The sequence below is a fragment of the Protopterus annectens genome, chromosome 2.part1 (genome assembly GCF_019279795.1).
Source record: "Protopterus annectens isolate FY-2018-M chromosome 2.part1, PAN1.0, whole genome shotgun sequence".
NCBI lineage: Eukaryota > Metazoa > Chordata > Ceratodontiformes > Protopteridae > Protopterus > Protopterus annectens.
In genome coordinates this window covers 298,893,876-298,908,667 of record NC_056729.1, presented here as the reverse complement: position 1 = coordinate 298,908,667, position 14,792 = coordinate 298,893,876, and positions in this window count along the sequence as shown.

Here is a 14,792-nt window from a genome sequence, read left to right as displayed (position 1 = left end):
GCATGCCACAGAAAAGCTTAGTAGTCATCATATGTTTATGGTGGAACAATAGCAGTGTTCTCATCTAGAGATATTCAAGATATAAACTTTTACATACAGAGTATGAGTCACTGGGCAAAATGGTTGGGGTTGGACTTTATTGCATCCAAGGGCAAAAGTAATGTTATTTGTTAAACACAAATTCTACAGAAACCTCTTTCTATACAATGAAGTTTTGGTGTTACTTAAAAAGATGGACTTTGGGAAAATTATTTATTTATTTATTTATTTATTTATTTATTTCACCTTTGTTAACTGGGTTAGTCCAACTGGGTAAGAAATTACCCATTTTCAGTGGAGACCCGAGGGGAAAAGCCCCGAACAAAACATACAAATACATACAAATAGAGACAAGTTAACAATATAAAGAGCAAAACAAACCTACGGATACAGTAGATAAGAAAAATAAATATAATCCAAAGAATAGTACATAGCTATATACAAGGTCAGAAGAAGGAAAGTGCAAAAGAAGATAGGAGTAGAGGAGGAATAAAGTGATCTAGAGGGAGGAGAAAAAAGAAGAGCAGTAGGATAAAGTAAATTATATAAAGAGGGAGGGTGTATAAATAAGAGCAGTAGGATAAAGTAAGTTATATAAAGAGGAAGGGTATAGAAAGAAGAGCAGTAGGATAAAGTAAATTATATAAAGAGGGAGGGTATAGAAAGAAGAGCAGTAGAAAAAAATAAGTTATATAAACAGGGGGGTATAGAAAGAAGAGCAGTAGGATAAAGTAAATTATATAAAGAGGGAGGGTATAGAAAGAAGAGCAGTAGGATAAAGTAAATTATATAAAGAGGGAGGGTATAGAAAGAAGAGCAGTAGGATAAAGTAAATTATATAAAGAGGGAGGGTATAGAAAGAAGAGCAGTAGGATAAAGTAAATTATATAAAGAGGGAGGGTATAGAAAGAAGAGCAGTAGGATAAAGTAAATTATATAAAGAGGGAGGGTATATAAAGAAGAGCAGTAGGATAAAGTAAATTATATAAAGAGGAAGGGTATAGAAAGAAGAGCAGTAGGATAAAGTAAATTATATAAAGAGGGAGGGTATAGAAAGAAGAGAAGTATGATAAAGTAAATTATATAAAGAGGGAGGGTATAGAAAGAAGAGCAGTAGGATAAAGTAAATTATATAAAGAGGGAGGGTATAGAAAGAAGAGCAGTATGATAAAGTAAATTATATAAAGAGGGAGGGTATAGAAAGAAGAGCAGTAGGATAAAGTAAATTATATAAAGAGGGAGGGTATAGAAAGAAGAGCAGTAGGATAAAGTAAATTATATAAAGAGGGAGGGTATAGAAAGAAGAGCAGTAGGATAAAGTAAATTATATAAAGAGGGAGGGTATATAAAGAAGAGCAGTAGGATAAAGTAAGTTATATAAAGAGGGAGGGTATAGAAAGAATGTATGCAGTCCCACAATTGCAGTTCATATTGTCAGTCTTGAAGAGGCCCATACCTATTTCAAAATGGGCTTTATATAATCTTGGCATACACTGGCTTTGATATATTATTTGATAAGCATGAAACATTTTTTTTTTTGTTTTTTTGTCTAACTGGTTCAGTGCTTTTTGTGGTAGTCACACCAAAACCATAAGACAGAACAGGAAGAACAGACTGATTTATAGCTTGGATGTTATTCCTAGATGTCAAAGGAGTTTTGAATATTAGATTTAGTCTTCTGCAATATTCTTTACTGAGCTTTATTCTCATGTGTTCATGTTTTATTGTTGACCCTTCATCTATTCTTAAGTATTGATACACTCCCTCCTGATCAAGTTCCTTTATATCAGGTACAAAACAATACTGTCTCCAAATAAATCTAACATTTCTTGATTACCCTACCAATCATATCCTTGAATTTCTGAATCATTATTTTCTTTGTTACCTCCAAATATAAAACACATAACAAAGGGGGAGGAGACCCCTTCCTGGTTCCTGTGTTTAGACACAATTTATCAGAGGGGACCCCCGCATTTGATGTTTGACTCTGATCCCCTCATATATCCCCCTAATTAACTTTATTATTGTATCAGGGAATGCACATGCTTCCATTGCCCTACTCATAAAACCCCAGCGTATTCTGTTAAATGCTATCTCTGTATCAAGACCCAACAACAAAGAGTACTGTTTTCTTACATTCTTCTTACCCCTGGATCATTGTTGTTCTGTTACTGCTGTCCAGTGTTTGTCTCCCCTCTACAAAAACATAGTGATCCATACCTATCAATTTTGGCAACACATTTGCCATTCTTTTAGCCATTATTTATTTATTTATTTATGTATTTATTGAAATTTATTGACAGTTGTTGACCGGGAAAGTAGGACTGGGTCAGGAACCCATTTTCACTGGAGAACCAGGGAGAAAAGCTCCAGTAGTACAAATACAGTCATTAAGAGATTATACAATTCTAAAATGATAAAATACATTAACATATGATGGATACAGGCAAATATGGTATACAGTATTGCTTAAAACATACATATATTATGCCTAATATGGTTTAACATAAATAAATTACAGTTTGTGGTACATTATAACAGTATTTGTCAGAAAAAAATCAGTTTAGTTTTTGACTTGAATTGCAGGCAGAGAAGTTGTGGAATACAGCATATTGACTTGGTAAGTAAAAATGATAGAGGTTAGTAAGTATAAGATATTAGGGAGAGGAAAAAATTCTGCCATGTATAGGAGGGAAGTATAATTAGGGTTGTGTAAGAAGAAGGAAGTGTGGTGAAGGATGGGAAGAAGTTTTGATAGTAGTTCTGGAAAGATAGACAATTGAATAGTTGCCAGATGATAGTTTAAAAGACAGATGTGAAGATGGGGGGGGGTAGGGGAAATAGATTAGGTATCATAGTCTTTGCTTAGGAGCATGGGCAGATGTGGAAGTTGAGGTATTAGTCTTTCAGTGTAAGTTTTTAAGTCTTAAAGGATTCAATGGCAGTAATATCTGGCGGTAGGGCATTCCAAAGTTTTGCTATGGCATAGGAGTAAAGGTTGTGCCTGGCTCTTTTAGTAGGTCTATGTACTTTTAACAGTATAGTAGAGCAGAGATTTTTGGGTGGGTTGTAAGGCTGTAAGATAGGCTTTAAGGGAAAGCAGCTGTCATGTTTATAAAATATTATGTGAGTGAGAGATAGTTGCACAAAACACAGGTAGTGCGATTGGGTACACCAGTTGCAAATTTGGCAATTTTGTGGTAGCATGATTGGAGTTTGTTTGTTAGGGATATATGGAAATTAATGAGTATAGGGGTCCCATAAAGGAGGGAAGGAAGTAGGAGGGTATTTGCAAGTGTTATTTTGGTTTAGATATATTAGACGTTATAGATATAAACACTTTGTAAACATGGTTTAAAATTGAGATGGGCCTATATAAAGCTGGATCTGATGGGTCTTTACCATTTTTAGTTATTACAGTCACTAGAGCTTCTTCCCAGGATTATGGTGCTTCCTTTTCTTTCAAAATACTGTTAAACAAAGCCTTCCAGATCTTTATTACTTTCTACCCTCCTAGCTTCTAAAGTTCCAGTGGAATCCCATCTATTTTTGGATACTTTCCAGAAGATTGGTTATATATCACCATTTTTATCTCATCTCCTCATATCTTAACTGTTAATTGTGGAACCTCATCTCCATCTAACCTTGGCATATTTAAGTCTTCCAAAAATATTTCCATTTGTGAATTTTCTTGATTTGTGCATTTCTCTACTTTATACAAATTCTCATAAAATTTCCAAAAAATATCTCTAATACCTCTATAGGACCTTGGTTATTTTTCTTGTTATAGGCTCTCTAAGTTTAGCAACAACTCTTTCTACCTTGTGTTGTCTAATTTGTTGTGCTAAAAGTTTTGTGAACTGGGGTTATTATCAAAAATAGTTGCTTAACAGCAATCTTTCTAAGCTCATGCAAATTATCCAGGTACTCCCTTATTTTCTCTTAGGATTATGCAGTTGCAGTTCTTCTTGTTCTGTGAGATTTCCCTTATTCTGCAATACTTTAACCTTTGTCAGACCCTCTAAGTAAGTTTTTTTTTACTTCTTAACCATATCTTTCTTTTATTTCTATCCTATTTTTAAACTCCACTTTCATTTTATCCCACTTATTAGCTATAACTTCTGATGAACTTTCTATCTTCCCTATTAACTCCCGAATAATTTACACTGCCCATTCCTTCAATTCCTTTCTTTTTAATAGGTAGGTGGAAAGCACCCATGTCTCATTTTTAATTCATTAACCTTAATTTTTTATCTAAGTTATGATCTGAAATAATTGTTAGATATGTGTCAAAGCTCTCAATTAAATGTACATGTTCCTGTGAAATATAATTTCTGTTTAATTATTTCTAGTCTAGTCAAGTCCATTTATTGTACCTTACGGAATAACATGTAAATTTATGTCTTCCATACCAAATATTTTCAGAATTTCCTTCAGAACTCTGCTCTCTTTTGTTATATTTTCCCTTCTAGGCCCCCCAGATACATTCTCAATGTTGCAAATCAAATTCCAGTCCTCTCCTATAGGTAATATTTCCCATGAAAGCTGGTTATTTCTCCCATTTTTAAGCTCCATAATAGCAGTTGTAGGTGGAATATAAATCATGTCCGCATAATATCCCTACCTTGGCAGTAGCCCCTTACTACCACAAATTTACCATTATTATCTTTTTCCTTTTTTTATCACTTTTGCAGATCCTGTAGCAATTAGTATAAGTACTTCTCTTTTCCTTTGTCCCTAATATTTTGCTGAATATCCATTATTAAATCGTCTCCTTACCAAATTCACATTCTCAGTTCTTTCCAAATGTGTCCCCTTTAACACTGCTATTTCAGTCTGCATTTCTTAATATAATTCAAGAGTCTTTCCTTTTTGTCTATACCTGTTAGACCATTCACATTCCAATATAATATAGGAAGGACCGGCATTATGATAAGAGGCTATTATTTACACTAATTATATATGACAGCCTTTTCAGATTTCTATTTCTATCTTTTGTGATACATGCACCCACTAATGTTGGGCAGGTTGATCTTTTATACAGTTGTATCTTGTGCTCTCCATTTGAACCTATAACACAGTTTAAAAGACTTTTTTGTTTTTAATGAAAACTCTCCAGAAAAAAAACACCACCAGAACACCTCCAAAACATATTAACTTAATACAAACACACAAAATAATGTATATCTTCAAATAATGAAGTTTAACCCTTGTAATAGGAAAATTTGTCCCAAACAGACAGCTGCATACACAAGCATTATCAGACCTCAGACCTATATTTAAGGTTATCCATGCTAAGATGCATGTTACTGTCTCTCCCCTTCTTACATTAATTGCTGCCTGTTCTTGTTTTATCTTTATTCCAACCTCAGATGTGAAAAACAACTTGCATGCTTTCAGAAAACATCAACTTTTAGCCTCAAGGAAACCATCGTTCTGGCTTTTTATTGCTGCATAATCAACTTATCTCCATGGAAACATAACACAAAATGCAGCCCTTAGTGCTGCAGGCTTCTAAACTCAAGCTAGACATTTATTGCTAAAGGAAAACTATTTATTAGATTCAGTGTTCCTTATTTACTTGTTTTCACTTAAAACTTGTTATTAGATTAAGCCAAGGGTCTTAATCCAGGCATTTATCTATACAAACATAAAAGAAAACATAACAACTCTACACATATTAGGATCTGTGTACTTTTATACCTCATCCCCCACTGCAATAACCCAAGAATAGAGCTTATTAACTAAAACATCTTTTGCCCAGCCTTTTTTCTCCATTTGCATTGTAATGCCTACATTTCATAATAATGAAAGAGAAGAAAGAAAGAAAGAAAGAAAGAAAGAAAGAAAATCTGTTTACTGTAGTATCTTTATGACATGCAACTATATGTGAAAATGCTTTACTATATAACATGAACTTTATGTTATGAACAGTTTAATACAAATATTTTTTAAGAACAGAAATTGTTTAACTTATGGTTACCTTTTTCCTTCCTATTCCCTTCTCCTTAATATCCTTCCAAACATTAATGATGTGAAGTGGGACAAAAGACTTTCAATCCCCCACAAGTTTAACAAAGTCAACAAAAGTCCATTGTTTCCACTTTTCTTGTACAGCTGTATTTCACAATATAGTTTTAGTATGCTGGTACAACAGCATAGAAACAGTAACCCAAAACAGCATCTAATTTCAATCAGGGGATCTAGTATGCATGTTGCTCAAAGATTCAGTATGTCAGACTCTTGGCAACAGCCCACAAACCCAGACCCATATGCACTGTTTATCATAAAGTATTTCATTCTGATTGCACTGGTAGAATCAGAGTTAATTAAACACATTTGCTACAGTTTAATAAACTGGTTATTCCACTATAACTTGATGAATAACAAAACACTTTTATTCTTCAGTGTGTATGTGACACTTGTGCACTGGCCCGGTAATCAAAGAGCCTCAATCTTCACCACTAGCACCAATGAGGGGCGTCCACATTGGGAGGAAAACAGGTACACACACAGTAAAGTATAATTTCCCTTAAGAGCACACAGATATCACAATCAATCTGGGGATGGTTTCTCCCTTTCTCTCCAGATCCCCAGTATGACTCCCCACTGGTACAACTATAGGGTACAGATCTCAGCCGAGTGGTCAAGCCAAAACCTCTAGCCCCCTCTCTGTCCAACCAGTGCTTCATGTCCCTGCCCAAGTAGCTGACCCACACACACTTTGAGATATGAATTATATACAAACACACCAACACTCCTGGGGAAGGCTGGCACAGGTTCTCCGGCTATGCCCTCTTTCTGCCCAGACTATAAGGTGCCACCAACCACTACTATCAGCTACTATAAAGGCCCTTACCAAAGGGTGTCTAATTTTACTGCACAATATTATTATTATCCAATTAGTAAGTGTGATGAACAGCAAGGCTGTCAGAGTGGCTTTGTACAGTATCACCAAATACATGCAAGTACTCTACAGCTTAAATTATCTCTACACAAATCAGCCACAGTTGAAAGGTTTAAAAATATTTAATAATACATAATGAACACCAGGCAATACTTATTATATCAACACAATGGCATTACAGAGTTCAGAAATCACAGAAAATAATTTAAAACAATATTGTAGGATAGTCTGACAAATATAGAAAACAGCTAGACTTCTTCTGTGTTTCGGCTTTACCCAGTCAGGGGTCACCACAGCAGAACTCCAGTCTGCTAATCTGGCTAAATTCCTATCTAACTCTAAGAGAAATCACTGTTCTAAATGCTTCTTACATACAGAGCAAGCAAGTGCTGGTGAGTGGATGTTCTTACTAGAGCCAAGACAAGATAGAAAATGCTCAGTCTTTCTCTCTGAGAAAATCTTAAATTGATGATACACAGTACGGTTGACTCATCTCAGATTACATCATTTTTATCACTTCTCCTTTAGTTCCCAGGCTAACAGGAACTCAAAATTTACATTTCTTTGTACGTTGCACCTGCCAGGAAATCACAGCAATAAAAGACACTTTTACATGTGAAACCTAATAATTATCTATGTCTTAAGAGAATAGAAAGGATTTCCCAGCCCAGACATCCTGTCTCCAAGCTTGAGATCAAACACAGTTGTAAAATTCTTTGCTTAACAGCTTTGTTCTAGCAGGGTGCACTGTGGTTACATTTTTGAAGTTCAGTACAACATATAGTTTAATCATAACATATAGCTCTCTTTACATTTGTAAAACAAACCTGTGGATTATATTAATATTTACAATGACATAGAATTATCTACAAAATTCTATCTGTCTGAGCTGCCAGCCCCTCCATTTTTTACAGTGTACAGCATAGTTAGAATTATGAAGGTTAGTAAACAACTGTGACTAAATTACATTATTGTAAGATGAGAAAGCACTTTTGCTATTTCCTCCTTAAATGCACATACACCTTTACAATTTTACCATTTTTTCTTCTTGCTAGTGCTTCATTGCTGATGTCCTTTCAATATGGTTGTTCAAATTGTCCCAGTTATAGTTTTGAAATTCTGACTTGTGTTTTTCCCATCCCCATGTACTGAATCTATAGGAAGAATAAATATTAACATTTTAGAAAACTGATATGACAGCAGTCTGATCCCAAATATTCTAGAATTCAGCCCTCCTAGTTTGCTAAATGCTAGAGCTGACTGCTGTTAATAAGCTTTTGCCTGGGCACTTGTGTAGCACTAACTCAGAATGGCTGAACCTGGTACATTGACTTGGAAGCAATCATTACAAGTTCCAGCTGTTTGTATCCCTTTGTTGCACTGATTAAAAGGGACCAGCTTATTTCATATACTTTCATATTTCCTCTTAGACATGTAGAAACTTCCGTTTCTGCTTTTAGATGCCTGAATCCCTTAGGAAACCTTAAAAATGTTTACTTTATAGACACAGGGTGCAGGGTTTGATTCTCACACAGGGTAATTAGCTAGGCTTAAAATGGCTGACAAGTGCAGTTAGCGTAGTACTAATGAATCATCCTATGAATCTGTTAACAAATATGATTGATGCTTTATAATCTCATATTTATTCACTAATTTCTATGTTGCTGGTCTTTTTTTGGTTCATTTATGTCTCCCAACCAGACTCTGGTTCAATTCCAAGGTACTCCTAATTCTTCCAGTCAACTCCTATATTCTTCTCTGTCTACCAAACATTTTCCTTTGGAGAACTGGAAAAGGTGTCACTAGCAAGATCTCTCTATGAGCTTTATTACCAGAAGAATGTGAAGCAGATTCTTATTCTGCTGCATGTCTCATTTTTTGTTGAACAGCCTTTTGTATTTCTTCATTAACCTGTTGCATCAAAAATTAGTCTGATCCTCCAGGGAAAGATATTGTTAAGACAAATGGATACAGCAGCTTGAATCTCACACCTGCCTCTCGATATTCTCTGATTGCTGGAATAAATGTGTTTTGCTTCTTCCTGGTGTACAGTGAATAATCATTTTCCACAATCACTCTACTGTCTCCAAGTTTTAATAATTTGCCCTTCTGCCACAGTTTTGTCAGGATCAACTCTTTCTGCTGGTAAGATTACATCCTTACTAATACAAGTCTTGGTTGCTTTCTCAATGCCAGGTTTGGAGAAAACACACAATGTGCCCTTTCAATTAACAAATACTGCTGTAGAATACCAGTCTAGTTACTTATTAGTGCCTTCATGAGTTAATACAGTCTGCTCCTTCCAGTTTCTTTGGTTTTCCCTGTGTGCTCTGTTCTCTAATTCCACTTTTTATAAACATCTCTTATTGATATTATATAATAGTATATAATAAGGATATTATTATCCTTACTAATACAAGTCTTGGTTGCTTTCTCAATGCCAGGTTTGGAGAAAACACACAATGGGCCCTTTCAATTAACAAATACTGCTGTAGAATACCAGTCTAGTTACTTATTAGTGCCTTCATGAGTTAATACAGTCTGTTCCTTCCAGTTTCTTTGGTTTTCCCTGTGTGCTCTGTTCTCTAATTCCACTTTTTTATAAACATCTCTTATTGAACAGTCTCATACTCAACTAGTCTTTTCTTCATTTTGACCTCTGATTTTTGCAGTTTTATCAGTTCTTCTATATATCTGTTTAAAGCTTCTTTTATTTTTTCCAGTATTTTGTTGTTTGTGTTGCTGTAATACTTCAATGCTCCATTTATTTTAATAAGCTCTGAGCATATTTGACTAGAATACTGGAAGCCATACCTTGCACTGAAGCTAGAGCTTGAACTTCTTTTTGCTGAACAGTTGCAAGATTCTTCCCAGTCAGCATTTTCTCTTCACCTTTTCTAGTTCATTTTCTTTCAAGCTCTCTTAGTTTTTTTCTTTGCTGGCATCCAAGCAGTGTACTTACTTGCCAGTAACTGAATTTACTAAAAGTGACAAGTGTTCTTGGCCCTTATCTCAGTTTTTTTTTCTACTGGGAGAGCTGAAATTAAGCTATTGATCAGTATGCAGCCATCTTGGAAGTCCCTCATGTGCTGATATTTTTAGTTTATTATTGGAAATAGTATATGATAAATCCTGGTCTGTTTTGATATTGTACATTTTTTGTCTTAGTTGCTTTATAGTTTTCCTCTTTTCAATGCTTCCATGATAGCATCCTCTTTTTGTCCCCTTCCTTTCCTTTGTTACTCAACATTTTGTGGTAATACTTTTTCCATTATTAGTTTACTTATAGAATAGTATATAGTGTGTGTGTGTGTGTGTGTGTGTGTGTGTGTGTGTGTGTGTGTGTGTGTGTGTGTGTGTGTGTGTGTGTGTGTGTGTGTGCATGAAATGTGAAAGATGGGAACAAAGAAGAAGGTAAAGTGGTTGGAAAATGTGGGGTCAGTGATATAAATGAAGTAGGAAAATGTCTGATAAAAGTTTTGTAGGACAAACAACCTGTCCATTTCAAACACTTTCTTTTAGAAACAAATGAACATGTGGACTTTGCCTATTGGGCTTTACAGAACTCAGACTAGCTATGCTTGTAAAAGTGACTGTGTCTTTTGGCTTTTCCCAGTTAGGGGTCGCCACAGCGGAACTCTGGTCCGCTAATGATTGGCAGTAGATTTTTACATACTGGCTTGCTGGCCTAACGCACGACCTTCAGCGAAGGAATGCCCATTCACGCATGTCGCCACACAGAAGACTCTCTAACTTGTAAAAGTAAATGATGGAAATGCTCAATGACATCAATAAAAACAAAATCTGTAGACAAATGTGATATAGCTCACTGGCTACTAATATGAAAATGCAAATTATAGCTGTAGAAAGAGTTCAGCCAGATATTTTGTAAAGCATGGTGTTAAAAATATACCACTGCAATTCAAAGAGTCTCTTCAAAATAAGTTTACTGAGTTAGCTACAAATGATAGCGTACCAAATACTGGTGAGGCAACAGCAAGAAGATTGTATTCGAAGAAAAATTTAAATAAAAAAACAAGATGGTCAAAATGGCTAACTGATATGATCTTTTTTACATAACTCATAAATGTGTATAATCTAAAGCCAGTGGGGGAGATGAGGCAGTTTTGAAACTTAGCTGAAATTACCAACTTTCTACTAGATGAGACAAAAAGCACTGCAACAACATACGCAAATAGACATAATCAGCAAATCCTTCAGGAAAACAAGGTTGGCTTTTCTAAAACTATGAAACCTAAAGACAAAATTCCAGCCTTGAACTGCAATGTTAAAAGATGCTCACAGATCTATGTTGGATGATGCTGAGAAGATTAAGAAAAGTTCTATACGTAGAAAACAGCTGAAAAACACCGAAACTGATAAAACACAGAAACTGTAAGGGTAAATCCAAAGGCTTGAAAATACGGACACCAAAAATTAGCGCTTTCATTCACTTTTATTTCCTTGTGAACTTCTTCAGAAATAATAACACTCCACTCACATCCTTTTTTATATACAAGTTAATTAATCACATGGTAAATGATCTCATAAAATAAATGAGTTAATTGATTCTCTTAAAAAACACTACAATAAAATATAATTATATCTGAAACAAGAAACGATATAGGAAATTATTGTAAAAATAAATATATGTATATACTTATTAAATTTAATACTGTTTCATTTGTAAAAAAACACTTTAAATTAATTGTTTCATTTAAACCAGGAGCAAATTCTGCTCCTAAATGCAGTTGCCAAAGGAATTCTTTACATTCTAAAATGACCTTAACATCACCAATAAATGCCCCTGATGGAACACAATCCATTACAGAAAAAATAAATTTCTTGAAATCTTTACAAAGCAAAGAGTGTTTAGCCAAAGCATTAACTAAATCTTTTTTCCTTATGGCTAAAAGATGTTCACTAATCCTTTTTCTAAGGCATCTTGTAGTCATGCCTATATAGAAACTAGGACACGTTGAACAGTGAGCAATGTAAACCACCTTCTCGGTACTACATGTATAACAACTTTTGGACCAATATGTTTTGTTTAGGTGTGAAACATATATTGAAGAGGAATTACTTATAAACCTGCACTGTCTGCAGGCATTACATGCATAGGTACCCTTAGCTAAAATTCTTGGACCTTTATTATCATTTCCTACTTTATTTGTCCATTCTAACATGTTTTTAATATTTTTTGTTTTTTGAAAACAAATTTAGGTCCTTCACCTATAATATTTATCAATTCCTGATTTCCTAACAAAATTTTCCAATTATCCACTATTATCTTTTTTATACACCACATTTCATTTGTAATAGGCAAAACAAAAGCAGAAAAAAATTCTTTGTCAGGGCAATTGACTCTTCCATTGTCAGTTGTCCCAAAATTGGATGAATGAAAAAACAAAATGGGACAAGCTTTGTCTTTTCTAAGTGCTATCACTTCATTGGCTATAATTTGTAACCACCCTGAGTCATAGCCCCTGGAAATAAAAAACTTTTTAATAATCTCCAGTTCTTGAAAAAACATAGCATCCTGTGATGTAAGCCTACTAAGCCTAATAATTTGTCCCTTAACTACTCCTTTTTTCATATGAAATGGATGTAAACTAGTTTTGTGTAAATATTGATTAGCAAAGGTTGCTTTTCTATATATACTGCTAATAAATTGCTTTGTGATGTTGTCATAAGTTAGATGCAAATCTAGGAAATTGATACTCTCCCCATATTCACCTAACGTGAACTTGAGGAACATAGTAGTACTGTTTAGGTATTCTACAAATTTTCCAAAATCTTCACGAGTACCATGCCAAAGAAAAAACAAATCATCTATGTATCGATGATAGAATAAAATATTATCTCCAAAAGTGTTATTATTATCAAGAAATTCATTTTCCCATTTTGCCATCACAAGATTGGCATATGCTGGAGCTATCTTAGCTCCCATTGCCACTCCAGCAATTTGTTTATAAAATAACTTATTAAAGGTAAAAAAATTATTATCAAGTACCAACTCCATCAGGGTACAAATTGTATTGATTTTAGTAGTACTAAAAATATTTTTATTAGTTAAGTAATCTCTCAAAAAATCAATATCTACTTCTTGATCTATACATGTGTATAATGAAACTACATCTAGAGAAGCAAAGCTAAAACACTTTCCTCTAGTATCTAATTCACGTAGTAATTCTAATAAATGCCCAGAATCTCTAAGGTAGTATTTAGATGCTTGCATAACAGGGTTAAGAAAATAATCTAAATAGGTGGCAATAGGCTCAGTTTTAGAATTATATGCCGAAATAATTGGTCTAAAAGGGGGATTCTGACTATATTTTTGTATTTTGGGAATACCAAAGAGATTAGCCATTTGAGGATGTAGAACTGTTAGATAGGTATAACTCTGATGGTCTAATTCTTCTTGACAAAACATATCAAATAGACATGTGTCTATTTTCATAAAACTTTGTAAGAAAAAAATCATTTCAACTTTTTTATATGTTTGTCATCAGACAACATCTCCTCCATATTCTTATTATAAGTGTCGACATCCATAATGACTATTTTTCCACCCTTGTCGGCCTTCATAACTCTTACTTCCCTGTTTTTAATTTTAAGATTAAGAAAAGGTGACATTTGGGGGTTGGTATAATGGTTAAGGAGCCTACTTCACAGACACAAGATATAGGGCCTGATTCCTATATTTGAAAGGGAGGTTTTCTGTGTTTAAATGGCTCACAAGTGCAGTTAGCCTAGTACTTACCTATTAACCCTATAACAAATCATTATACTGTAAAGACCAAACTGATTAACAATTATTCATCCTGTGCCTTTAAATCAAAAACCAGTGGTGATGAAAGAGGAAGGAAAAACAGCTTTGAAGGCTTTACTAAGGAAAAGTGCACCCAGCATTGATGAAATTTGCACTGAAGTATTACAGCACTGGATGCAGCTGTTAGCAGTACTTATAAGATTCCACCAGAAAATATGGAAGATAGCATAATGGTTAATCGAACGGAAAAGATCAGTGTTTATACCGGTCTCAAAGGAAGGTGATCTAACTGATTATGGAAATTATCATATATTCATTCTAATCTCACATGCTAGCAGTAGCAACATTTTTCTTAAGATTACAAAAGTTATGTGAAACTAATATCACATGCTAGTAACATTTTTCTTTAGATTACATAAATTATGTGGAACTGCAATTGTCAGAAGTTTAATTAAGCAGGACTCAGGGAACAGTGAGGAGTAAGAGACATCATTGTGGATGGGAAATTGATACTTGAAAAGGCAAAAGAATATCAAAAGGGTATCTACCAGAACATGGACAAACTGAATGGTTTGTAATTCATGAAGATGTATAACAAGGCTGCATATTTTCTCCAAACCTGTTTAATTTATATGCATAATAATCAGAGAGGCCAGTCTATATAAAGAAAATCAAGGTATAACAACTGGAAGAATTATCAATAACCTTCTCGGTGATAACAATACCACATTACTGGCTGACAGTGAAAACAATCTGAAACATCTGCTTAGCAAGATTAAACAACATAGTCAAAAATGGATTTGCATCTTAACTGAAGAAGATAGGAATTCTGACTGCTGGTAAAATCAATAAATTTATTGTAGATGGTAAAAACAGACATAGTAAACAGCTTTATTCTGTTCTGATCAATCATTCATAGCAGTATGACAAACAGTCATGAAATCCAATGACAAATTATTCCTGTCAGAATGGCCATGAAGGATCTCTATAACATTTTCAAGTGCTGAGATGTGGCTTTATGTATGATGATTTAGATTTTCTAAGTTATAACATTTTTAATAATGTTCGATTTAT